The 27,260-nt window shown below is 38.1% G+C and overlaps 1 protein-coding gene and 2 long non-coding RNA genes across 3 annotated transcripts in view; 1 reads left to right on the forward strand and 2 right to left on the reverse strand.

Moving 5' to 3' along the window:
* The window catches only part of pcbp3 (poly(rC) binding protein 3), a 56,669-nt gene extending 50,935 nt beyond the window's left edge, over nucleotides 1-5,734 (reverse strand). Inside the window, exon 1 of the mRNA XM_085434640.1 lies at nucleotides 5,658-5,734. The gene's annotated coding sequence lies outside the window, so the exon portion shown is untranslated. The remainder of the gene's footprint in view (nucleotides 1-5,657) is intronic.
* LOC146691279 (uncharacterized) overlaps nucleotides 1-27,260 on the forward strand; it is an 84,655-nt gene that overhangs the window by 22,108 nt on the left and 35,287 nt on the right. The window lies entirely within an intron of this gene.
* Nucleotides 6,613-27,260, reverse strand: part of LOC146691280 (uncharacterized) — a 29,828-nt gene continuing 9,180 nt past the window's right edge. The window contains exons 2-4 of the long non-coding RNA XR_014915566.1: nucleotides 7,765-7,826; nucleotides 7,542-7,608; nucleotides 6,613-6,663 (exon numbers count right to left, since the gene is read on the reverse strand). This is a non-coding gene — a long non-coding RNA (uncharacterized LOC146691280). The remainder of the gene's footprint in view (nucleotides 6,664-7,541; nucleotides 7,609-7,764; nucleotides 7,827-27,260) is intronic.

Genomic DNA, 27,260 nt, shown 5'->3' on the forward strand with positions numbered 1-27,260 from the left:
TCTGTAAAACAAACTAAGATTTATTTTTAGAATTAATATTTTGTTTCTAAGTGGAATTGACAATTTAGTCTGTTTTGTTTGTTCTATTTTGAAACTTAAACGCTTTAGCGGCTGCCTTTTGTGTAGTTTGCAATATTTGCCTTTATTTATCTGAAAAAGTCTCATGTTCCTTAAGTACATCTACCCTGTTGAACTTATTATGGGAAATAAATATTTAAATAAAAACAAGCTGCTGATTCTTTCACATTTTACTTGTGAGCAACGGCACATTTAAATCTTACAAATATAGTTATTTGGCTTATATCGTGATAGATATCGTTATCGCCTGAAATGAAAAAAACATATCGTGATATGAAAAAATCTCATATCGCCCTGCTCTACTTCAGTGGGAATTTGACTGAATTAAAAGCCTTAAAAGTGGGTAGGGTTTATCAGCATGTTTCTCCTCTTTTGAACTGAAGACATGCAAAACCTTAGTAGTCCTGTGAAAAAATGTTTTCACACCTATAGTTCCTTTACTCTGGTCAAAATCAGTTGATGAGTTTACAAACTTGTAGGTTTGCCTTCACATAGAAAAACAAATCCAAGTGAACTCCAAGAAAACCAGAATGCATCATTACAAACTGTGTGAGAATGTTCAGTCTGCTCATTGGGCAGATGTGTGTGGGGCGGGAGCAACAAAAGTAAGTACAGAAGAAGGTGCTGCGTTCTGGATTATTTGTGAACACAGAGAATTTACATTCATTTCACAGCTAGTTCCTGGCCTGTACTCACTTGTGCAGATCTACAGTACATTCCTGCATTGAGAATATAAAGCATACGTGGCTACATAATGTTTTGGGGTTGTTGTTTTTTTTTTAGCTCAAACTGATAACATACATCTGGTAGTTGGTTTGAATCACGCTCACACCATAAACAAAGCATTTTGGCTGCACCGAGGGGAGAAAAGAAACCACAGTTTAATTTAAATAGACTAAAGACAACTTTGAAAACCCCATCATTTAGTAGTTTGTAGAATCAACTTTGACCTGCTCTTGCTTTGCTTATTTGTTCGTTAATGCATGGCTCCAGCTACAGCATCTTTATCAGGCTGACGACTGACTGGGTCATTTTTGTTTTAGTCATTCTGTGGTACACCAGACAACTCCACCTTGCTCTCGTTTGGCCAAAGCACATTGTTCCAGACATCTTGCAGTTTGTTCAGATGCAACCATGCAGCGATGGTGCCATGTTCTTTTTAGCAGGAAGAGGCTTCCTCTCCTTCACAAGCAGTTTAAAAATGAGAATTGTTTTAGAATACAAAAAATTAAGTCAGATTAAATAACACAGAAGAGGTCATTAAGTACAAAGCTAAATAGCATACAATAAAAAGTAAAAAGTTGAATGTAATGGAATAAGGATGCTTCATAAAGTAAAATATTATAGTAAATTAAAAAAAAAATATATATATATATATATATATATACTAAAGGTAATTAAAATCTCTGATATACTCTTTTCAGTTAAATGTAGTGTAACTGAGTAATTAATTCAGTTTTTGTTTACATTTTAAAGAACATCCCAGCATTTTTAGAAATGGTGTGTATAACTCGCTGCAAGCCTTAGTGTTTCAGTTTGATGTGCTGCACTTATTGGAATGAACTCTTTCTATCGCTGTTAGTCATGAGATAGCCTTTTGTCAGAATTACTCAGCATACCATCAGTTCCAACAGAGATCCTACTGTACTCAGTATAGTGCTCTTTTTTTGAGACAAGCCTCTAATTATCCTCATTATTGACAAAGTCAACACTGCAGCAATTATTGAAAGAACAGAACGTAACATGCACATAAAGTCAGTTTTAGTTAGTTTGTTAATGCTTGATCATTAGGGCCACAAAATAACACAAGGTACTGTCTGCATTAGGCAAAGTAGTTGCATTCACAAAAGCTAAACAGCATCTAATGTACTTTATGTTTTTCAATTTTTCCACACAGGATTTTTTAGTTATGATTTTTACATTGATTACTGTATGAATAGTTTAGCCTGTTCAGTTTAGTTTGTGAAAGAGAAATTGTCTGAACTATATGTATATGTATGAATACCCTAGCGTGTTTTTGTGTATTTATGAATTATGCTATGGTTAGAAATAGCAGTTTTCTTCCCCTACAGAGTTATGAAAAGAATGCCGGTATCTCCTGACTTAGTCCTATCAGTACAGAGCAGTTCTCTGTAGAGGGAGCCGGCTTAGATATTTTTTCTTGAAGCTTTGCTGCCAGTATTAAAGTGTCAAAACACACATACATGTGTATGCAGTGACATGTATAAAAAGCTCAAAGGACTTGAATACAGACAGGCAGACGGTCAGACAAATATAAAATATATCAGTGAAGGAAAAACCTGAAAGGAATTGCACACATTTATTCCTTTTCCTCCTTGTTGCTTTCAAAACAGCTGAAGGTGGCCATTATCAGTCACAGCAACTATAATATGTGGCCATTATGGTCTGCCGCATTTAGTTGGTGCCTCAGTATTGTTTACATTCGCCACACAATAGCTTTGTATTTTTATATTGACTGTATGTATTGGAAAAGCAGCTGAGAAGGAACAATGAGGGAAATGTTTCGATAACATAACATTCAATAACTCTACCACATGGGTGTTTGAACTGTAAATTTACTTCAGTTATATAGGATTACGTGTAGAAATGCATTGAATAGCTTTAGGAAATAAACAATCGCCGGAAGCGCATCAGGGTAGTTTGTAAGATGAAGTCAAATGCAGGAAGACCAATATCAGCTAATTGGGAATAAGGGGTATTCTGCATCTGTACCATCAAAGTAAATGAATTTGTAGTTATTGTTGTTGGGGCAGATTTAATTAACTCTACATTGGAGTCACGTGGATAAGTGGCTTTTATGTGTCTGCCTCTTTGAAAGTCCACATTTCAAGACTGAATGTCTCAAAACTAATTAGACTGTTTGGTTACTGACTTCACCAAATACTGCTGCAATACTCCGGTGCCTTAAGCCAAGACCTAGCAGGTGTATCCTTGACAGTTCATGGATTCACTGAACCATGAAGACTACATGACTCTATACAGTCTACGCAGCTGTGATGCCTACGCAGCTGTGATGCCTACTCAGCTACATGTAAATGGACTGATTCTTATATAGTGCTTTGAGTACTCCAGGAGAGTAGAAAAGCGCTTAAGACAACATGTCCCATTCACCAATTCACACAAGCACTTCTATAATTATTCTAAGTGTGATAATCCATTGTTGACCAATGCATTGTTGCCACTCTACTACAACTACATTTTTGTCACCAGTTAGCGGCAAATTCACCTCATAAACTAGACAATCAAGAATCTATTGTAGAGTTTGATTTAGGGCTAATGATTTCTGTAATTTAAACCATTTCTACACTCTTTGTCTATTAGGACATTATAGCTAATATTGCAAATTCCAAATGTATTACCATATTGATGCTGCTGGAGTGTATTTTGTCTTAATGTTGGGTCATTTGAATAAGGGAAGCTGTTTAAGTGAAAAAAAAAAAAACCTGTTAGCAAGTTTCAGTTTCACAAGTTGGCCAAAATAAAACAAATGTACTTCTAATTTTGCTTTCTGTGAGTGTAGACCATCTCATTTAGGTAAAATGTGAAAGCTGAGATAATCTGCCTTTAGGCCATTAACTACAAATCTTAATTAAATCAGTTAGATAAAAACATCTAAACTCTGAACTTTCCCTGTAAACTTTAAGCACTATGTTTTTCCTTATGGCTGTTCTTGTGGCTTTGTATTAGTGTCGACTCGTCGTTGTTGTGCCGTTTTCAAAAATGTCGGTCATTCCTTTCTTTGGCAGCCACTGACCACTTCTATGTTGGCAGAAAGTGTTAAAGCATTAGAGGCTAAGTTTCCCCTTCAGGAATTCTACCTCACACTAAACACTAAATAAAATCTAGACAAAGAACGTTTACTTGTAGTAGACATAAGTAAATAGATGTTACATTGACTGCTTGCTACACATGAGCTATTCGCTTAATTTTTTAGCCATCTTGTTGCCCTCTCAAAGAATGCCCTCCCAAGAGGAAATAATTACATCTCTGGTGAATTACAGAAACTCTTGCATCTGGGAACTGATTCCTTGGTTGAGGAGAATGATTTGGAAAAAGGTCTTCTTTTTTTTTTTCACATGCTGTCATTGTAGAGACTGTTGGATTGGTTTCAGTCAAGCAACTGTATATATAAAGCTTAAAAGAGGCAATAGGTGTGGTTTGCTACTACAAGATTGGAGCTATATTCTGTTCTGATAATTTCTTCCTCAGGACACAATCCCGGTACTTCTGTGGCGTCTTGTTTGCTTTTCACAAGTTATTCCAGACAATTGAGATCAGAGCAAATGTGTCTGAGTGGGTCACCCAGATATGAGGGTTCAGTAGTGTAAAACTGTTTACCATTGTCATAATTCATCAGACTGTTGCTCATTATTTAACATGGAAATATGAGCTTGATATGAAGTTTTGACTAAAAGTTTTCACTATGCGCTCATAATATATTCAGATTTACAAATCTGTTGCTTCGCAACCCTACCTGCACTAATCATATTCTTCAATAATCAAGTAACATGTTGCTGAATTGCACTGTGCAGAAGGTTACGCAAAAACAAGGTCAGTTTAGGCTAATGTTAGCTGCAGAGACAGTACAAAAGATGCACAAAGTCACCTTGGCTTCACCCACTGGTTTATGAAGTTTTGTCTTTGAAGCCTTGATATGACTGTTTTAAACTGAATGTGATGAGCAAGGGGTGTAACTCCCAGTGCAACTGCAGGCTCAAGTCATTAGCCAGTAAGCATACCCCTGATGATCGTCCTTCCTGTTAGAATGACCAAATATCACAAAAATAGGCTTCATGTTTTATTCAGTGTGGCATGAAATGACTGAGTGAACCTATAACCTCATCAGGAAAGTGTCTGATGAGGTTATGACTGAGGTCCCGTTTGCAGTAGACTTTGATAGAAGTAGGAATCTTTTTTGCATCCACAGGTATCGCCCCTTGTGGCCAGTGAAAAGAACGCAGGTTTAAGGCAGTTTGATGTTGGCTTCACTTCTCAAACTGTGTCCATCTTTTATTCTGTCTGTGGATAGCAGTGGCACAACAACACCCTTCCTTCCTAGCAGGTTAGGATCTACACATTTGTGCATTGTTCTGGTTGAGAGCCAATTTACGTTTATACGGTCTATACACAAACAGATTGAAGTACTGCAGAGCTGCCCTGCGCCACACAGCTTTTTTTCTTCTCTTCCCATTATGTAGAGAGAGAGGAAACCAACAGTGAACTGGCAATTAAAATGTGTATATTATGAATTATTAGTTAAACTGGAGAGTATGTCTGGTTCTAGTTAGTTAGGGTTATGTTTTAATTGTTTAGTTGACCAGTGCTTTTGCTTATTGCTCTTGATTTCAAATAAACAAAATCATGTCATTGGAAGATGAGACTATTTAAAAATCATTGACACCATCGGCGTCCTCTTCATCATCAGCCTTCCTTCATCAACTGTTGTCCTTTCCAAAACTTCAAAGCAAGGACGCCTGCTTACTAAAATGTTTCAGTAATGAAATGGAGTAAATCCCATCAGTTTAACCTTGAATGATCAAATGAGTGGTGTTACTCACCAGAGTTGCCCTGCGTGGTGTGTTCGCAGTGCATATAGGACACCAGAGCAATGTGGTCTCACACAGACACGGATCAGTTCATCAGCCTTTGGATTTCCCTTCAGGTTGATAACCAGTCCATGCTAAAACAATAAAATTAATAAAAAAAAAAAGCTTTATCAGCTTTTCTTTGTAGCTGTGCTTTAAACAGTTTGAATACATTTTAATGCACGAGACATAGCAGCACTAATCTGCTCTTTTCACATATTTTTATAATTACGTACTTTAAATTGGTAGCTCGCTTCAAATCGCGTTTGTTATTGCATTGCAGTATAGATTATCAATAAATGAGCAGATTTTCTTGATAAAACCTGTGCTTCTGCACTGGATCAATTCCTTTTGAAGCAAACTAAGCCTCTCCCACCACAGATTTTCAATCAGAGTAGACAAGCCCATCAGTCAAGTTACTCACAGTGTGTGCAAGAAATAACAATGAGAAGGTGTGTCTGACCAAAGAGGGATCCCAAAAGTCTCCAAGGCTTTTTCTTCCAGGTCATGTGACCTGTGGCTATCAGCCTTTCAGCAGAATGAGGTGACTGGACGTCTGGCTGATGGACCTAAACAGATCATATGAGAGCGTGGCCATGTTTAAATTATTGCATGTTGGCTGAATTATGAGGCTTTTACTAGTTTTAAGATTTTATAAACTTGTCGGAACATGCAAATTAGATATAGACACATAAATATAGATCCTTTATTTAACAGTTTTCCTGCAGCTACTGTTCACACTGATTTTGTAGGGTAATTTTTGTGGTGCTTAATTTTGATCATATAGTTGTTAGTAGTCTCTTTCTTTAAGAATAGAAGTCTGCTAATAATTGGCCTGTAAGGGGCAATTGATGAATATAGCCACAAGGTGGTGCCTTGTTCCTCTGCTGCACACTCACCCATCTGCAAATATCAGATGCAAATATCAGCAATCAATGGTTGTCTGATGGTCTTACTTACTAAGTTTATCATCTGTAATCTGCAAAAAAGATATTGTTTATTAGGTCTACAATAATCCAACGGGATAAGTTTCCCCTTCCTTCTTCCTGCTTTTAAAAAATCATTAGTTGTATTAACAACTGATGATTTTATGTCAGTGCCTATCAATTTGTAATCAGCAGTGGGGATTTTCATTTGAAAATGTATATTTGCCCAGCTGTGCTACTATCATATTTTTTTATTGTGCTGTCACTGTCACAAATATAACTTCTGCTAACTCTGTGAGATCGATCCTCTTTCTAACACCAGTCAACACATCTAGGAGAGAATAGAAGCTCTCCAGCCTGGAAATAAAAGTTGTCAGACACTTTCAAATGCATACCTACACTTTTCTCGTACTGAGGCGTAATCATCTTTGACAATGTATTACTTATGGCTGCATGGCTGGATGTGTGAAAGACATTCTCATAGTAACCATTTGAACTGAAAAACCTTTAAATTAAAATGACTGACATGCTTCCCATGGCCTCTGTAAATCTGTGGCTAAGGCTAATGTGACCTCCATAACCAAGGGTCCTTGTTCAGGAAGGTCCTTTCAGCCATGTAAGCATGATTGGTGGCCACATAATTAAAGACATTTCTATGTGTTACTTTACAGTTAGTTCAATAAGCAAACATTTATTTTATGCTCGAGTAAATTAAGTTTCAAAATTGAGCTTGTGGAGGAAGGCCGAAAACTCTTTGTGGATATTTTTTTCCCCCCAAAGCAAAGGTTACTCCTTTGGTTTTCCAAAAATGCAAGTCAGGTGCAAAGAGGAGAAAAGTGATTCATTAGGAGGGGATTGTGATTGAGGCCGTGGAAAAGATGTGAATTTGCTCTGTGTGTTTAGATAAATCAAATTTGGTACAAGCACTTACTTTGCTGCGCCTGGTCAGCAGAAGCTTATTTAGATCAAATTAAGCGTGGCAGCTGGGTTAAGTGGATCTGTGGAAGAAAGAAAAATACTGCTGTAAGGGTGATGTGTAATATCTAAAAGCACATCGTTCACTCCATGATGATTTCTATGTTATCAAACTGCATGAACTGCAAGCTTTAAAGGGTTTCAACTTTAAAAATGAAAATGTGCTTAATGTTTCTTACATTGTGCGGTTGAGATGTTCACAGACAGCACTCCGAGAGAGGAGAGGACCCGAGTGGAATCCCTGGGGGGGAAAAAGGATTCATTTATTAATTGCAGTATCAGTGTGTCTTGGGTTTTGTACGATAACAGCTCCCTGTGTCACCATCTGCCCACATCCCACTTAGCAGAGTGGGTACATGGGCTTATTCAGGCGCAGCCACACCCAGCTGAACCACACACACACACACACACACACACACACACACACACACACACACACACACACACACACACACACACACAGGGCAAAGGAGCTCCTGCATTGATGGCCAAGCCTCTTCTCTTTAGAAGGGAGTCACCGCCCTCTGCTGGCGCTCCATGTGCCATACACCACCCATTTTAAAGATATTTAGAACAATAGAAAAGGAGCCATAAAGAGGACAATTGGATAATTGTTTCCATAATTGATTGTTATATAATGCATATCTCACACACACACACACACACACACACACACAAACATTGTACAGTCCAAAATGCACATTTGTAACCTGTGCTTAGATTAAAAAATTAGTTAATGTTAAATTAATTAAAATTGATAATTAATTAATTTTTATTAATCTAAAAGGTTCTAGCTAAAAAGAAGGCAAGGGCACGCACTCAGGTGGACAAGGTGAATGCACAGAACACCTGCCATGCTCGACACACACTTCCACACTGGCGAAGAAAACTCAGAAATCTTCTTGAGGAATGTTAAGACGACTAATCCCGTGTCAGGGAGCTATAGAAAGCGTGCTAACTGGAAAAATCACAAATTGGTATGGGAATATGCGCCGCCCAGTATGGGAAGGCTTTGCCTCAGGTGGTTAAAACCATCCAGTACATCACCAGCACCCATTTGCTTTTACATGATTTGATTCACATGAAATTCCAAACGTCCAGACTATGTTTGTTTAAGTTAAAAAACATATTTCAAAGTAATCTGGTCAGTTTTAAATGTGACTCATGCACATTTCCATTTGAATATTTATATTCTTGGACTTTGGTCTGTGACTCATGCAAAGCTACTGTAGTATCTGGTGATTTGCGATCTTCATTTGCCTTATAATGATGCTAGAGATACACCAATCCAGCCATTACCATTTCTGAGCTGATACAGACACAGGGGTTAACGGATCTGCCGACGCAGAGTACTGATCCTGTACCAGTGCTAAATTAATCTGTAATGTACACTGCGAGGACGAGACTCGCATATACTATCACATCCAGTTTTTTGAATCAGGACCTGACAGAAATCTGATCCAAATATTGGACTGGTACATCTCTACTTGATGCAGCCCCTCATTTTATTGACTGTCTGAAATGTCCCCCTATAAGTCCACCCTAAGCTTTAAGTCGATGTTCCTCTTGTTGGTTGTCTCTCATTAAAAAAAAAAAAAAAAGAAAAGAAAAAAAAAAAAAGAAAAATGAAAGATTGTAAATGCCAGTGAGTTAAACGTCAGTGCTGACACCCATAGCTGTATGGCTGACATGGCTATATTAGGGATATCACCTGAACATGACATCACACAGATCCAAGGCTGGAAAGAAGCTGTTTGAAATAGAGCGTTTATAGCAGTCTCTGATATAAACCACAGAAGAACCTGAACTTTATTATAGATTATCCCACAAACGTGCAGGTGAAAATGCAAATATCTTAAACAGTCATTCAGATTGAACCCCTGAACAACAGAGCAGGTAACGTCAATTTGCTTAATACTGTAAGAATAACATGCCATAGGAGACAATGTTAGGCACCCAGATTAAGTATTATGGTAACATATGCAAGTCCATTAGAATTTTAATAGTTTTTAATGGCTATATTTAATGTATGCTACGCTTGCATGTATATGTGAGCAAAAGATAGAAAGGGTGCAAAAGAGAGTACGAAATCTTACAATATACAGCGAATACACACTCACACACACTCACGTACACACACCCACTAATCTCATCCTCAGAAGCGGGATGGCGATCTGATCTTCCATTAGCTTTAGCTCTGCACTTAGGGGTGGGTGAGGGGTGCTGAGGTCCCCAGAGGTGAAACTCTATTAGCACGCAGCATGAAAGTCAATGAAAAGGACCCCAGTGTGCTCCAGTCCCCCGAGAATATTAATGTTTAATGATATCTAAAAAGGCTAATTCCCCCACCTCTCGCTTCTGCTCTTATCCTCTCATTAAATATCCTCACAATATCATCACCTCCTCAGATTAGAGCACTGACCCTGTCTACTGAAGGACTCACCCTTCACTGATGGTAAATGCATCCTTCTCTCATACACACACATGACATGAATGAAATTAATGTGCCGTTTAAGATGTGTTTAAGGGGAGACCATATGAAATATGGAGGTGTTAAAAAGTGACTCATATGCAGGAAAAGCTGTGAGTGTTTAAATCAAAAGAGTAGGAAGGAAACTACATCTTGTGTCTCAGCGCTATCTGTGACATGTGTTATGTAAAACCAGCAAACTTAGACAGGCTTTTTGCTTAATTTGTTAATTGTTTGTTTAATAAAATCCCCATTAGCTGTGTCTTAAAGCACCAGCATGTCAAACCAAAGCAAAGCCCACATTGGCCAAACATTAGCCCTGCCAGGGTACATTAACTGGCCTTGATCCAGACCACTGGTGTTGAGCCCCGCCACTTTAATGAGAATTTTAAGCTATGCCAAATAGCTTAACCCCCCAAAACTGACATCTATAATTTTCAGATGTCAATTTTGAGCTAGCTAGACTACAGCTATGTCTGATTTCGTTCAGCCTTGTGATTCTCTCTTTGCTTGATTGTGACACTTTGAAGAACAGCCACACTGATCACTTGATTGTAGTTAAAAGACCATTTTAGCCCTGAAAGATGCCCTGGTTAGGTACTTTCTTTCAGGGAACTGAGTTAGCATTTGCACCTGGACATGTTGTCACACTTAACAAGTGGATAGATGCTTTTAACTTAAACATATATCATCCAGCTGAATGTCAACAAATGAAATGAAAACATTTCAAATTACATCAGTGTTGTAATGATTATATCACCTTTTAAGTAATGTTTGGGGGCATAAAAATTACGCTAAAGAAAAAAAAAAAAATTTCAATGATGACAAATAATATTTTAACTGAGGAAAATTCCATGTGACTCTGTGAATGCTGAAAAATGAGCATATTACCATAAGCTTGTTTAAATTGTTACGGCACCACAACAAATAAAGGCATTTAAAAACACAGATGGCTCTCTTGCACACATGCGCACACAGCAGATCAACCCCAAATGCACCAGCGAGCAGGAACTCACACCAATACGTTCCCAAGGACACACACAAATGCACAGTGCAAGCAGGCAAAAAGTCAGAGGAAATGCTTATGCCTACAAACACACTCAGGAGAGGCTGCACAGCACTTAAGTGGTCACTTTTACACACAAAGGCCAATCACAGGAGCTTAGCTGGCCCCATCAAGCTTTTTAGTAAATGCTGCCGCACTGAAATTGCTTGTTTAGTTAACCCTATATGCTACGGAGAGAAATGAAGCTCCATCACTCCGGTCTGAATCGTGGCAAATGCCTAGCTTTGAAGTCATTGTGTGTGAGATGACTAGGCCTTGTCATTTGTGAGGAGGGATTAGTCATGCTATTTTTATTGGAGAGTGTGCATCAGCTTTCTTGAGTGCTGCGTTTTAAGGATTTTTGCTTCCGAGGTGTTTTCGCCCGTCACTGACACTCTGTGAGCAACACACACGGAAACATTTTTACATTGTCGTGAATTTCCATTATGACTTCACAGAGAATTAAAGTTTGCTGAACTTTGATGTGCACTTGCTGCGTCACTGGCCTACATAATATAACTTTTATAACTAAATCTTTAGTTATAAAAGTGATATTATCCATACCTCACATGTTGTATATTATTTATTAAAGCCAATGATATGCTGTGGATGAAATCTATCACTTTGCAGCTGCACTAAATTCTGATACAGCTGACTTATAAAAATAGCTTTGTTCACATTGCCAAGTCTAAAGTTCTTTGTAAACTAGAAGCTATAAATTATGAACTATATAAGCTATATATACCTTATAGTATTTAGCAGGATTTTAGAGCATAGAGGTGCTATGCTCTAACATTCAGACATACTCATATAATTTTTTCTTTTACTTGAACACTTAGACTTGCTCAAGTAGAATAGAAGGGAACCAGTCAATTTACAGATTAAGCCAGTGTTCTCTCTCTCGCTCTCTCTCTCTCTCTCACGTTAACTCGCAATCACTTTCAAGCTGCTGTTTTTCCACTGCTTAAATTTTGATGTATACTAATACTACTACTACTACTACTACTACTACTACTACTACTAATAATAATAATAAAAATAAAAAGAACTATAAGCCAAATAGCTGCCAGCGCAAAACTGCAACAGTATCCAACTGATACAAATGACAGCCAGTTTGGGGCCTTTGTGAAAGAGAGGGAAAGCTTTCTTGGTAAGAAATCGGCTTATGTGCCCAAGCAGGAGAAATACTTTAGTTTCTCCTGAGGTTTGAGAAGCTGTAGATTAGGATGATGCAAAGGCAAGCCCAGCTGCCACTAATGACATAAGATATATGGTTCTAACATTATTTCCATGTAAAATGAGCACTCAGATGTTAGAGGTTATGGTCTTAACTTCAGTTTCAAATGTGGACATAAAGTAAAATACCAGAGAACATATATCAATGTAAGTAGACCTGACTTGAGCTAGTAAAATAAATGGGTACAGTGAAGGAGCCGAGGCTAGATGGCCAGTTAATTGACCACTAATGGCTTCGTAATCACAAATGGATGGAAAATATGAATAAATAATGCTAATAGGGGTTTGCCGTTAGCATACCTAGATGCCCAATCAAAATAAGGCCTGTAAATGGGAAGCACTGGAGACATTGGACTAAAACATTTTATTTATTGGGACAATTTATAAATTTCAATTTTTGTCCAAAAGTAACATTTAAGCAAAGCACTTTTTAAAGTCCTCAGTCCGAGAGTATCGATCCTCGAATATTGCTAGTTATCATGAATAAGACTCTGTGTTCTTGGATTTCTACTTGACTGCGCAGAGCTTCCACATCCCATTGATGGATTTGTTAGTGTGACCTCCATTTAAACGCAGGCATCGTTTTCATTTTGTTTTAAATATCCATTCTCTCACACTGCCACGGTGTGATTATGAGCCTGTGCAGCACCTGCACGTGGGCAAGGCCGTGTTTTTGTCTTGTGGATTATACGCCTGCATGAGTTGTAGGGAAGGGGCAAAAAGCAATTGGTGAGACTTCGACTGGAGATGGAATTGCCAGTTGTATATCTTAAAGCTGGACATATTTATGTCCGGAGAGGCTCGCCTTTCTGCCTGCTCATCACACAAACTGTCTGGTAGTCAACCGTGTGGTGTGTGGGGTTTCTGCTCGTTTCATGTGCAGTGTTGATAAGACGAGACCCACTGCATGCGCATACTTTTTACTGTATGCGATTACACATTTATTTGTTTGTGTTTGATGTAAATAAATTACAAATCCCCTAAATTCTAATGTAAGGTGGGAGAAGTTATTTCCTATCATTTATTTGCTAAATATTAAGTTTACATGTGTTTTACTGTGATGATAGAAGTATTGCCAGAATTGGTGAACATGAACTATAACCTTTTATTTTGTGATTTAAAAATAGATGCATAGTTTATACAATCTAACTATAGATGGTGTAAAAGATGGAAGTAGCCACTGTGAAATCCTGTTTTGAGACCTTGAGGTGAGAAGTTTGATGATTTCTTGGTGTTTTAAATTAGATGTAACAAGACTCAGCAAGACTCATGTCTGAGAGTCAAACTGTTAGAAGTGATTAGCAAAGGAGCATTCTCTGATTAATCCTCCTTACTGACACTTAAAGTTTACAAAATTATGTTTTATTCATTGTGATGTAAAATGAGAGTGTGGCTATAAAATCATCAGGAATGTGATCACTGAAGCCAGGACAGAGGACTGTGTTCCATTAAACTTCAACAGGACTGGAAGTCTTTTAGCAACCGCAGGCATCGCCCCCTGGTGGCTTTTAAAAATAATAAGTAATAAAGGTTTAAACCCTAAAGCATTTGCTCTACTTTTCCAACTTTAGAAGCTATGTCCATCTTTTGTACTGTCTGTGATTCTAACAAACACATTGAACAATGGTTACTGAGCTCATTTAGGCCAATTCCATTTTTAGATTGGAGAGAAAACGGTGCACAAAACCAGTATAAACATTCTACTTACTATCTCAACTGGTTATTCAGTTAAATAGAGAATGGTCCCACTGAAATCTCGTTAATCAGTCTAAAATAAGTGCAAATTAGGAAAACAACAACCGCTGGACAACAAGAATCGGAGGCAAACTAAGAAAGACATACAAAATAAAGAATAGTGCACTTAGTCGAAACGGGCTATTATCAATATGAGGCAAAAATATTAACCTGGAGAAAGAGCAAACATGATAAATTCTGTCTTTGAAAAGATACAACACATGAAAACTTGCTACACAATTTTCAGAATTAGCATTTTTACATGTTAATACAGTTGCATCGTGCGTATGAAAATTTCAGTAAGGATGTTTTTTTTGTTCTAAAGTATTTAAAAAAAGATTTAATTGTGTGAGAGCGTATCAGACCATGAGGCCAACACATGAAACTAACTGCACCTCACTTTTAAAAAAACCCTGTCTTTATTAACTTCTTTTCATCTTTCCACAAAACGACAGTATTCACTGACATACGACTTGAATTAAAATCATATTTTTAAAAAAAGGATACAAAAAGGGAAGTTTGTGACAAAACCATATCGATCCTAGAAAAGCACAGCTCCTTCTAACTATTCTATCACAATAGTGGCTTTGCTACAATAACCCAAATCCTTCAGTCACTCAGGTACGGTGTAACCCAGCAGTTCCACCTCTGTTGAAAAATGGCCAGTTTCAGTTGCAGATTTGTCGTCATTCGCTCAATTGTGTTGGACCTTTTTCAGTCTCTGTACCCACTGAGTTATGGATGGTGGTTCTGTTTTTTTCTAGTTTACAGTTATCATTTTCTTAGCAATCAGTATCAGTAGACTGTGCCTTTGGTCTGAGCTGTATGTCTCTGTTGGTGTAGCTCCCAAAAAAAGATCAGTGGCTCTAATGGAGAATTCACTGGTAAGATTTGATCAGTTTCTTCTTTGACCCGTAGCCAAAATCCTTGGATTACTGGGCAGTCCCAAAGATATGTGAGTGCTCCTGTTTTTCCACATTTTCTCCAACAGTTGGGTTCTTTCACATATGAAGAGATTGTGAGAGATTTTTTAGTTTCCAGTCAAATTCTTTCCATAGTTAGCTTTCAATTCCTTTATGGCAAACTGTACACGACTCCTCCCGCACTTTATCAGCAGTTATAATATTTACTTTCCTATTTTTTTCCTTAATATTTGCAGTGTTCTGCATGTTTTCATTTGTAAGCCTTTTATATATAAATGAGAAATATTTTTTTAATTGGGTATTTTTCCACTATATTAATAAAGTAATCTTCTATACTGTTTATAATTTTATAAGCCTCACGTTTTAATATCTGTCTCGCATCCTGTCCTATTATATATTATATTTTCACCAAATTTGTTTTATTCCATAAATTTGCTGCAGTTCTTTCTGATTACTGTGTGTGCAGCAAAACAGAATCTTGATATATATAAAAGGGGAAGCCTGACCCTGAGATGTGAAAATGTGACTTGAGCGTCCACTTAATGAAGTCAAACTGCATAAAGGACAAATGCAGAGAGCAAACTGAGGCCTGTCAGGTTAATTTTATGGGCTGTTACGTTACTGTCTGATGAATTACGTTTCACAGCGGTTATTAGAATCAGTTCATCCTGTGTGACATCTGCATGAATGAGCACTGAGACACGGAGCTGGGAATACTAATGGCACATTTCTAAAAATGTTTTTGTTTGTTTTCTTCTGACACTTCCCTTGTCACTTTTGAAGACTAAGTTAAAAGGCATTTACCCACATATTTGTGCAGTGTGAAAGGTTTTTATCATGTGAAACAAATCACTGATTGTTTCATTTCAGATTTAAGCTTAGGACTGATGTGATGGAAGTATCTCTCTACAAAATGAAGGGGTCTCTTATCTGCAACGCATTTGGCGTACAATGTCTGCCATAAGCTGCTTTATTGTCTGCATGCAGATTAGTTATACACAGCTCCACCCACCTCTACAGGTAAATTCACAACCTGTGTGAGTGAATTTTGAGCACACTGATAGTTGTATACACGTGTATATAACTGCCCATGTGAAAAATGCTGCCATTTTTGTGTCAAAGCAAGTAAACAATCTATGTTCTGAACAGCCATGTTTTAATCTGACAATATGCACAAATTGAAAAGTTAATGTTTTCAAACCTCAAGTCCTGTTTTAAAAGTGAGTGTAGTGCCTCCAGCCAGCAGTTGGTGGTCACCCACAGATTGTTTCTTTTTTTGCAAGCTGCATAGAGGAATTGGGTCTTATCTGCTGCGACATGCAACTTGTTCAATAAATAAGTCTTGCCATCAATTAGTTCCTTGATCAGCAGTGAGTCAGGACCTGCTAGGTCAGTTTTATGAGTATTCCTTTGATTTACAGCCACGTCTGTTTTCTGCCTGACGGGATAGGTACCCTGCAAGCATCAGATCAAGTACCCTTGATCAGATTCTGCCACTGGTGTTTATTAATCTCTTGCCGTCTGTTTCTGAATGCTGATATTAGAACAGATAATTGTTGCTCATCCATCCAAGAAACTTTCATTTGAAAGTATATGGCTCAAGCAAGATATCTTTACTCATTTCCACTGAAGACTTAAACCCAATTTAATGTAAATCTTTTAAAGACATTATCAATATTTTTCTTCCTTTTTATCACTCTAATTATAGTTTAGCTTATTCCTCTGTGCTTTAGGAGTAATGTATTTCCCTGAGTAGAGGATATGAGCCTTATTAATCCTGCACACATCTTCAGGAGGAAAGAAGCTAACCACCTCTTTGCTCCACTTATGTCCAGCTCAAGTATTCATATCTTTCTTTCAAATATTTCTAATGAAAGAGAAATTAAAGTCTATAATTAGCCCTTTTAAGCTGTACAATGTATTCCACTCGTCCTGGCGTTTGACGTATCCAAGAAAAAAAGTTAGGTCTTATGGCTCTATTATGTTGGGGGGTGTCTGAACAAGGTTTGGTCCAGTTGTTCCCCTTTAGGTCCAGCATAGTCGTGTCATGTTGGGGGTGTCTGTTGTGACCAGGGGGCAGTATCAGAATAAAATTGAGTAAATGAAAATATGCACTGTTCTTCTTTGCTTCTAAAAGCAAGTCTCTCCACTCTGTAACTATCTTGAAACACACCAATTTTTCTCTGTTTCTCCTTTAATTTACCCCCTGCTATGGAAAAGACAAAAAGGCAACTTATTTATTATTTATTTCTTCACCTAAGACTGATTGACATTGCAGCTCTTCACCATGAGTGTAGACAGAGATTTTGCCAAAACAAACCACAGAGACACCAGAAAAACTGAGACATTTAAAATACCTCCATCCAGGTAAACATGGATATATTTAAAGAAACTAACAAAGGCTAAGCTTAACCAGCTACAAGCCACCAGCCCCAGCATGAGCGCTGGTATGAACACGGGTTCAAAGCAGTTTCAAGGAAAATTATGGAATTGATTAAAAAAGAGAAAAGAGTTGACATCCAGTTATCTTTAAAAATTATATGCACATTATTTTGAGTTGTTTAAGTGAGAGAAGCTGTTGCAACTTAGTGTAGTTTGTGGGATTTGTAATGTGTAATAGTTTGTTTTATTATGGATATAAAAAATAGAATTTAGTTGCCATCAATTATAGTTCACAGAAAGAACTGTTGTCTCTTATCGTCCTGTTCATGCCAACTTTATAACCAGTGAGCTTTCCCCTAGATTGTGCAGTCTCCCCTGGACAAAAAGCTGTTGCCTTTTTGGAGCACTGCCCACAAGTGCATCTCCATAGCCTTTAGACTCCCTAAAGTCTCACAGTACCTCCTACAGAAACAAATACAAATGAGGGGCCACGTCTCACATTAGTCATGGAGAGTCTGTAGTTTTTCAGAGTGACCTTTATCCTTTGATAAAATGGTCTCTTCCAGCATGAGCCACCATCCTTAGGGCACTGAAAATGTATCCAGAACTCAACTCAACCGAACACCTGCGAGAGATTTTGGACTCCTGCGGGAATAACTTTTGGAAGAACTGTGTCCATCCCTTCAGCATAGTTCCAAAGATGAGGCTTTTTGAAGCTGGTGTGGTGGCACTTGGTGTCACAACGCCTACTAAGATGTGTTATACAGATTTTCCTTTAATTTGTCACCTGTTTGTACACAAAGACGTAGTCAGCCAAATATGTTTCATGCATCATGAGACACACCCCCTTTTGTGTGTGGAAATTGTGCAGCTGTTTTTTCCCTTACTAGTACAATTTTTTTTGAGCAGATGAAAACTGCCAGCGTTAATAAATCTGATAAATTACCAGTTGCAAACTGTTGACCAGTCACTTTCTCTGACAGGGTGTATTACCTGAGTTTCTCCTTTCCATAAAGATGGATTGCATATGGTGCTTGATTGCTCCCTACGGTGGTAAATTACAGATTTAATAATGCTGAACTAACTGAGCATTCTCATCTCAATTGAATTTTCTCAGTTAGGAGCCAGTTACTCAGTTTCTCAGCTGTTCAGTTTCTCCTTTGCTCAAACACAAGCAAAGATATAAGCAGATGTACACAAAGGAGCTATTATTTTTGGAATAAAATTACTATCATTACTATAATTGCTTCCTTGAATAATAAATAGAGCCTGACTGACATGTTGTTGTGCTGAATACAGTATGATGTTTACCCCTATGGGTAATGATCAAAGGAATGCCCTATTATGATCCCTCTTTTTTTTTTTTTTTTTTTTTTTTTTTTCAAAATCTCGAAATGTAGCCTGATAAGAAGTGAACTCTAGTTCTGAATTATTTCATTTAGTCCATCCAACGATTTACAGTCAACTGTGTTTTTGCCTTCGACGACAGTATTTTGTTCTGAAATCCAGCAGGACTTTTGTTTCTGCTGCTTTTCTCCTGATCGACTGTACAACTCGTGCGATGTAACCATTGTTTCCACTCCAAACTAGCCTATAGAGAGTTTAGCGTGAAAACTGTCTCCACGATCGATTTGCATTTTCACGTATTTGAACTAGCACGTATTTATATAGATGGCTTTCTGACTGAGAGCACAATTGTTGTTTTCTAAGCTTCCTGCTTCCTTTATGTTAAAAAAATGTCTGTTTACAGGAGCATGAATTAGACTAAGATGTAAAACATTTCATGGAGCTTTGTTGCAGACTGAGATGGGCTGATTGAAATATTGATTTGTTTTTATGTTGTTGTTCAAAAGTAAATTAAACAACTTTCAAATCAAATCAGTGTGTGGCTTTTGCAAAGAAAAGATAAAAGGACAAATATTCAGACTTTCTCTGGGAAACTAAACCAGCGCTCTGTTCCAACCACACTGCCATTGTGTGTGTGTAATAAAAGTTGATTAAAACAAGACACTAAAGTGACACTGTACACACTATGCAGATATATTAAACGGCAATATTTCATTATATGCAATCACTCACGGCTGTGCACATCACGTCAGGCTACAAGATAAGTGAGACCAGTTGTGGTTGGAGTTGCCATGCAGTCGAAGTGAAAGAGAAATAAAAAGAGCAGGAAAGACAGATAGCTGAAGGGTTTTTTTTGTTTTGTTTTTTTTTTTACAGTGGAGCATGATTATTATGAGAGCATCAATCCACATTATGACACACTGCAGTTCCACTCATTTTCAACACTTTGCCTCAATGGAAAACTAAAGTACTGCATTTTATATTGACTGTTTGTTATTATTCCAACTACAGCTGGAAATTACTGTTTTGTTGTTTTTTTTTTTTTGTTTTTTTTTTGTTTTTTTTTATTATGATCCCTCTTCATGAGATGCATACAGTATCATCCTAGCATTGAAAAGAAAAATCTCTAACATGTTATTTTCGGCCTTATTTTACTTAGGTTTTTTTTTTTTTTTTTTAATTTCTACAAGGCCTGGTAGTCCATGTAGGCTCAAAGCCACAAGGACATTCAGTTTCTAACCTATATCAGACCTTCGATTTTTGAAAATGTAAAACATTCATACCAGCATTGATCACATATTTTACTAATTGCATATCAAATTGCACAAGGTGTGCAGGATTGTTGTGACCAACCATTGCCCTGACTCAAAAGGTTAGCATCATAAGTCATCATCGTACATTCCAACAATCCATATAACAAAAGATTCCATAGTTAAAAGGTAAAACAGTATATAAATTATATAGGCAGATAAAAATGTGTTTACATATTTTATCCAAAGTATATCAAAAAATGTCTTAATAAGCTGCACTACCTTATTTGAGGTGCCCCTGTATATTTAGCAATTATTATAGGGGATGAAAGTACTCCTGGTGACCCATAAATAAAGACTCAGTGAAGTAAAATTGACTTTTGACCCCCTGTGGTGTTCTGACCCTGCAGCTGAGAACCCTGTTGCTAAATGGTCGCTAGAATCAGATACAAGTCTGTTTGATCCAACCACATTAATGAGGTCACTGGCTAACAAGACCTTTTGATGGCACTTGGAACTCTGAGGAAAACACAAATTAATGGAGCCAGACATCAAATGTAAAAATCATCCAGTCTTATTTCTGTTTTTTGTACCAGTGAGCTGATGTTACAAGTTTGGATGTGCAGATTTGCAGTGATTAAAATACTGTAGTTGTCCTATTTGTGGTCTAGGGAGATTTCAATATGTGACTGCCCCTGTGCTTATACACATCTCAATATCCTTTGCAGCCTAGTGTAGACCAATTCTGTACTGCTGAAAGAGGCAGTCATGTGTGTGCTAATAATGTGTGTTTATATCTGGAATAAAAACAATTCTATTTATATTGTACCACTGAGAACTAAGTTTTAGAATCCTTTGATACCGGTGCAAATGCTAAATGCTAAGTTCAATCAAATGCACATTAGGGATAAAAAAACAAAACAGGACAAATCTAAAGTTGTGTAAGGCCATACGTCTTACAAAACCTAATACAAAAAAGCAACAATATTGTCAACTTAATAAATGACAAGCAATTTTCTTTTAAAAAAAAACAACAAACACACATACATAATTGCAATAATTTGAGAAAATGTTGCACAGGGATATAAAATTGTCTTAAAATTACAGTTTTGTTTGTTTTGTTTTTTTTAAATTGAGCCAGACAGGTCATTTGAAAACCGAGGGATCCTGATGTCAAACCATAGCTACCTTAGATTTGACACTTTGAAACAGACAGGAGTGCCTTGGAGGATTTAAAGCTTCAAATGTTTCACACAGGGTCCACATTTCTACCATGTTGTTTAGGACAAGCGCTAGAAGAGCTCTAAACTGATCAGTAAAACCAATAACACACCTCGATGCTGCATTTTGAACTACCATTTCATTTATTCCAGAAAGTTAGAAATGGCACATCAGTTCAATTCTGGTCATTAATCTTATTAAAACGAAGGACTGGACAACTTTTCTAAGGTCAGGTTCAAAGTTTAGTGCTAGATCTAATTCTGTCGGTGTGTATGAATAAAACAAGGCAATTTTGAATTTCAAGGTATTAGGTTAAAGAAAATTTTGTTATATCCAACTGTCAGCATCATTAAGACAAGCAGTAAAGCCTTTAGGGTTGTGTATATGTCCTCTTTATATTATGGGTGTGCTATCTGTGCAAGCAAGGCAGGCACTGCTTGCCCAGTAAAGTCTAAACATACACAACAATCACAACATATCAAACACATCAATCTCTCTCCTTGCATTTCCAAATGATGGTATCTCCATTAAAGGAACTCATATTGTTTGTTTGCATCAGTCTTGTAAATTAGTGACATGTGACTGTATTTGGCTATTGATTCTAGAAGGTTGAGTACCAGTCGCTGAATCTATAATTGATGCAATTTTCCTGTACATGGCCCCTCCTGTGTCCCACTCACAAGCATTTTTTTTTTAGCTGTGCAACATGATTAAACCTGTGAAAAGCCTTCAGAAAGAGAGAGAAAATTTGGGTCATGAATGACAGCACGAAGGAGTATAGAAAGGTGCAAGATGCAGGAGACTGCACAAAAAAGACAAGCAGCACAAAATCATGAAATGGTGTGTTTGGCTCATTGGTGTGTTAAACAGGCACTGACTGTGCTTGTCTTTCCGTTTGTGTGTCAGGGGAATATCCTGTGTTGTTAAGCAGCATTTGACATCCTCACACCTTCATCACAGAGCCTTCCCTTAATATCGAGATGGCACCAAAGCTCTTTGATGTCCCAGTATGTAACCACTTAATCCCAAAGAGGGAGGGAGGAAATTTATGTTTCTGAACTTGTACACACAAAGACAAGTAGTTTTATAGTGGTAGCTTGGGATTTCACACTGATAATTTAAAAAAGTTTACAGAGAAATTACAGAGTGTGTGCTTGTCATTGCATGGGCTATCAATGACGTCACACAGCTCCGTTTTACAGGACGACAAAAGCAAATTAGCCAGTGGATCAGGTTTTGTTAAATCTGGGCGCACGGAGATCACACCCTGCTGTTTAAATAATCTGCTTCCGCTTTGGATTTCCCTGCAGGGAAGAAGACTGTAGCTCCACTCATATCAAGCTGTGCAAAATTTAAAAAGAACATCAAGAGGATGTTCTTATAGTTTTTGTGCCAGATTTGGCGTCACAATGTCAACCAACAGAGAGGTAAATGTAGTAGAAGAGCTGTGTCTGTTAGTTAAAGAAAAGCTGACTGAAGCGTTAAGACAGTGAACGACAAGTCTCCCTTATTGCCGCTGTTATTATGTGCCGTGCTAAAACAGATGCCGTGTGTCTCAAAGAGCATTGTGAAATGTCATGTCTCTTCTGTCATGAGGTGACATAGCAAACGGGAGATTAGAGGATGAGTTAGTGAGCATAGAAGAAAGCAAAGAGAACAAGGCAGGAGAGGGAGTGCTGGTTCAGTGTATGAGTAGTTGCAGTTTCAGTATTCCATTGAATGAATAATAGAGGAAGAAGGGAGGGTTAAGAGCATTTCCTCTTAATGTGGAAAGAAGGGAAAGACAGAAGGGAAAGCATCTACACTAAGGCATGTATGTTTGTTAGGTTTTGCAGGAGTTACTGCACACTTAAAGCATTATTTCAGAGCAACAAAGCATTCAAATGTCAACCCTGATCGTACATGATCGAATTCTTAAATGTGTCTCCTGGAGGATGTCTGGAATTTTTACTGATTAATGAATTAGGTTGTACACGTAGAGAGGTGGAAAATCGCGGCCTTGGCTAATAAGATTTGAAGCTTTCCTCTTTCAGACCTACCCCTATTTCATCATTCCTCCTCTTCCCATCAAACCCACTAGCTAAGATGCTGAGTATACGCCAGTGGCAGCAACCCGGAGAACAGTTTTTCAAGCTCCTGAAGCGGTCTTGCTTCCTTTTTTTTTTTCTTTCTTTCTTTTTCCCCCCTCTGCTTAAGCTCACTTGGCTGAGTTCTCGCTGACTTAGCAGCTTCTTCTGCGGATGCTTCTGGAGCTGCACACAGAAGTGTGTATGTGTGTTTTTATTTATATATATATATATATATATATATATATATATATATATATATTAAAAAAGAATAAATAAAGACAGCATTGGGAAAAAGTGTGTCAGGGAAACGGAAAACACTGCTATACCATTATTTTCCCCTTGCAGGTCAAGGATAAGAGACAAACATGAAACACCATGCTCAATCATCTTTATGTTAGTGTTGTTTCTGAGTCCTAGGTCTCTGAATTATACTTGTATTACTTTTCTATGTGGTTTTAATTTTATCAGCAATACTCTTACTCTAGTTGATTTTACTCGATTTTGACAGTTGTCCTATATTTAATCTTATTTTAAATGTTGTTGATAGCACACCTACAATACACTTTGTAATGGCTGTTAAAAGTAGTATGCGAATAGGATGCCACACACACTCACACACCATTTTATTAACTATTAGTTCTATTGAAATGCTTGTTGATGCACTCAGGCTTCAGACTCCTAAACTCTAAATGGTCGGTGTCCAAGGATTTTCTTCTTTCTTTTTCTTGTATGTGTAAGACTTCAAACAGGGAGGATATTTAGTGTGATTTAAACTGTTGTTTATGATCCTGTGTATACTACATCATTACCTGAGAGTGACTTGTTAATAAGACCCCTGCTGTTTATAATTAAGTTTTAAGCAATTAGCTTTTTTTTTCTTATTAATTAATTTTTTTCAATGCTGTGCCACCTCAGGTTAATGATTCAATGTTAACAGTATGTCGAACATAACACTGTCGAATCCCCCCTTCAGCTCCCTGACCACTTACTCTGAGGGGTGGAGCTTCAGCTGGGTGCAGACAAAGTGCATGCTACAAGATTTCCGTCCACTGAAGCGAGAATTTGCAGAATCAGGGAGTCCAATATTTAGACAGTCTTACCAACTTCCAACAAGTTTGCTTGGAGAAATGCTTCCTTGCTTTAAAAAGCTTTAGATGAAGCATCTCTGGTAATTCCAGTCTACAGTGTAGCAGTCAAGTGCATTCTCAGCCTTCACAACAAATAAATAAGACGGGAAAAGTTGACTGTCTGAGCCATGGACGCCAATCCGAATGACAGTCTCTTCTGCAGCAGTCTCCCTTAAAGTGTTATGCTCAAACAAGTACCCAGTTGAGCCCATTTAGTTCATATTTGCCTCTTTAGAAACAGGCAAAAACATCTGCCCGCCACTGTCACTATGGGGGAAAATATGAATTGCTTATTTGCTGTGAGAGGGGCTTGAAATGAAAATAGCCACTCAGTCAATGTCTCTCTTATTTTTGTCCTTCAAACTCACACGGTGAGAAAATCTAGTGTAACCACTGAACAAATCATGCTGCAGTTTATTTTTGTCACGGTTTGCGGGGGCAAGCCGTGTGGAATATATATAGGACCAAAAGGCGGCAGCTCTGGTGCAGGTGAGTGTTTATTAACAACAAAATGCAAACAACAAAGGCGCTAGGAACATGAAACTGAAACCTAAACTGGGTAAACTAACAACACAAACCAGAACCGAAGATGCAGGGAGATCCGGAGAACTATACACGGAGAGACGCAGGGAGAACGAGGGGAAACAACACAGACGAACCAGCAACTACTATGACAGAAGACACAACTTAAATACACTCAGAGAACACAGGGGGATTACATACAGGTGGGGACACAGCTGGGAGTAATTAACATGACGAGACTAGGGAGGCAAACTGAAAACACTCACATAAGACACAGACCTTCACAATAAAACAGGAACTTACACATGAAGGACACAAACTAAGAAACGCGGACTAGATACAGGAACACACGGGCAGAACAGAACCAAAATCGCGAAGAGAAAACACAAAACGCTGGGTCAAAATGACCCAGGATCATGACAATTTTGTACTCCATCCTAGTTTTGGTTTTAGCTTCCAACAGTTATGAAAACAAGATATGCAAAGATTACATGTCTTGTCTTGTGCTATAAAACAAATGCATCCCATTTTTATACAGTGATGTGCCTTTGCCCCTTGCATAAAACCCAGAGTCACCTAGCACCTAGGCCAGCTGGAGCTGAGATGACTGAAAGACTGTATCTGTAGGGGAGTGTGTGGAAGAATCATTAATGGTTGCCTGCTGCTACTTTTGTCTCTGGATTGCAGAGGGTCACACTAGGAATATACCCAGCTTGTGCCTTTGACGTTGCCTTTGCGTTACAATTAGTTTCATCTTTCAAGTCACACCAAGAGTGTGTTAGAAGTGGAGCGTTAATTCTCCACTTGGTCTTTTATTTTGAAATTGGTCTTGATTCTCTGTGCTGTTCTCGTGTCTGACTTCCTGCCTCTTCATCTGCTCTGGGCAGCTTCTGTAAAAAAAAAAAAAACCCAAAAAAACCCCACCCCAAACTATTTTGATCAGCTTGAGAGGATGTGTCAGATCCTCATTATTCCTGGGTGGTGGAGATTGAGCAGTTAAAGTTGATTTCTATTTCCCATCATTGTCCTTTACCACCTAAGTTTCTCTTTCACCCCCACCCCCCATCTGCCACCCTGAGGTGGGACAGGTGTCAAAAATACTCCATAATAAAGGCCATCCCTTTTTTCTCATTTATTTATTTTTCTTTCATTAGAATTTTATTTAACGTTCAGGAAAATATCCTATAAGTTGAGAAGCAACAACATAATGAAATTTGTTTAATAATAATCAAGATTACTAATACAAAAAAAAAAAATATCAAAGATTATTAATCAGCAGCTCTGCTACCCAGGATTTATGCACAGCTCTTGAAGTTGTTTTTTTACACCTGTACAAGTCTACGACATCGGCTGAATCACTGGCCTCCACAGTGTCTGTTCAGGCCTCGGCCTCCAGCTGGGGCCAATCTGTTGGTCAGGTGTGGCTCAGCGGTAGCAGCCATGGCCTTGCCAGCAAGCTGAGAGTGCACACAGCACAAATACAGAAAGGAACACTGCTTACACTGCAGTGCAACACACAGGATAAAATCCACACTGTATTCTGGTGGCAATTCATTGTTCTTCAAATGTTTCTTTTTAATCTTGAAGGGCATCTAAATAGAAACAGGAACATTATTCTCTGAGTTGACAGAAATCAGAGTGTTTCCCATCACTGTAACTGAACTGGGGCAGTGATGTGGAAAGTACAATTCATCTACAAAAACAAAACAGAAATGATCAAAGACGTACATTGGACGACTGATCTTTTTTGTTTTTAACTGATGTCTTAACCTCACAATGTTGCCATAGACAAGCTCTGATAATGTGTTAAACCCCACAGGAGAAACACTTGAGCCTGGCTCCTGTTAGCCAGTTGCACATAAAAAGTAGTGAGCGGACCCAACATTGGCTGGATTATGTCTAAATAAAGCCTTGCACTGTATGAATCACTGTGTCACTGATCCCCTCTGCTTCCCAGACAACAGGTTTGCCTTCTGCAAGCTGTCACTGGCTTTCCACTCTTTCAACTGAAGAATAAAAGAGAGGAGAAACCGAGACTGTGTGAGGGAGAGAGGGGAGTTGACGTTCATCAGTCGAGTGCCGTGGCTTAGCCTAAGAGGCTTGAATAATCAGTATGTTAAGCTGTCAGGGTGTGCGCTCGCACCTACCACACGCTTACTAACTCCTGGGTGCTTTTTAATCAAGCAAAAATGCTGAGAGGCAGTGGCGAGTGCCAGGAGCCCAGGCTAAGAGATGAGCTTTAGAATATCTGTTACACTTTCTCCTGACATTACCAGACGTGCATTTTCACTGTAAGCTGCAGACACGTCTGTTTTTTTCTTTCCTTTTTTCTTTAAAGAGGACACAGTC

Source organism: Copadichromis virginalis, linkage group LG16 (genome assembly GCF_057382275.1).
Source record: "Copadichromis virginalis isolate Kocher_CV1m ecotype Utaka linkage group LG16, C_Virginalis_male_GT1.1, whole genome shotgun sequence".
Lineage (NCBI taxonomy): Eukaryota > Metazoa > Chordata > Actinopteri > Cichliformes > Cichlidae > Copadichromis > Copadichromis virginalis.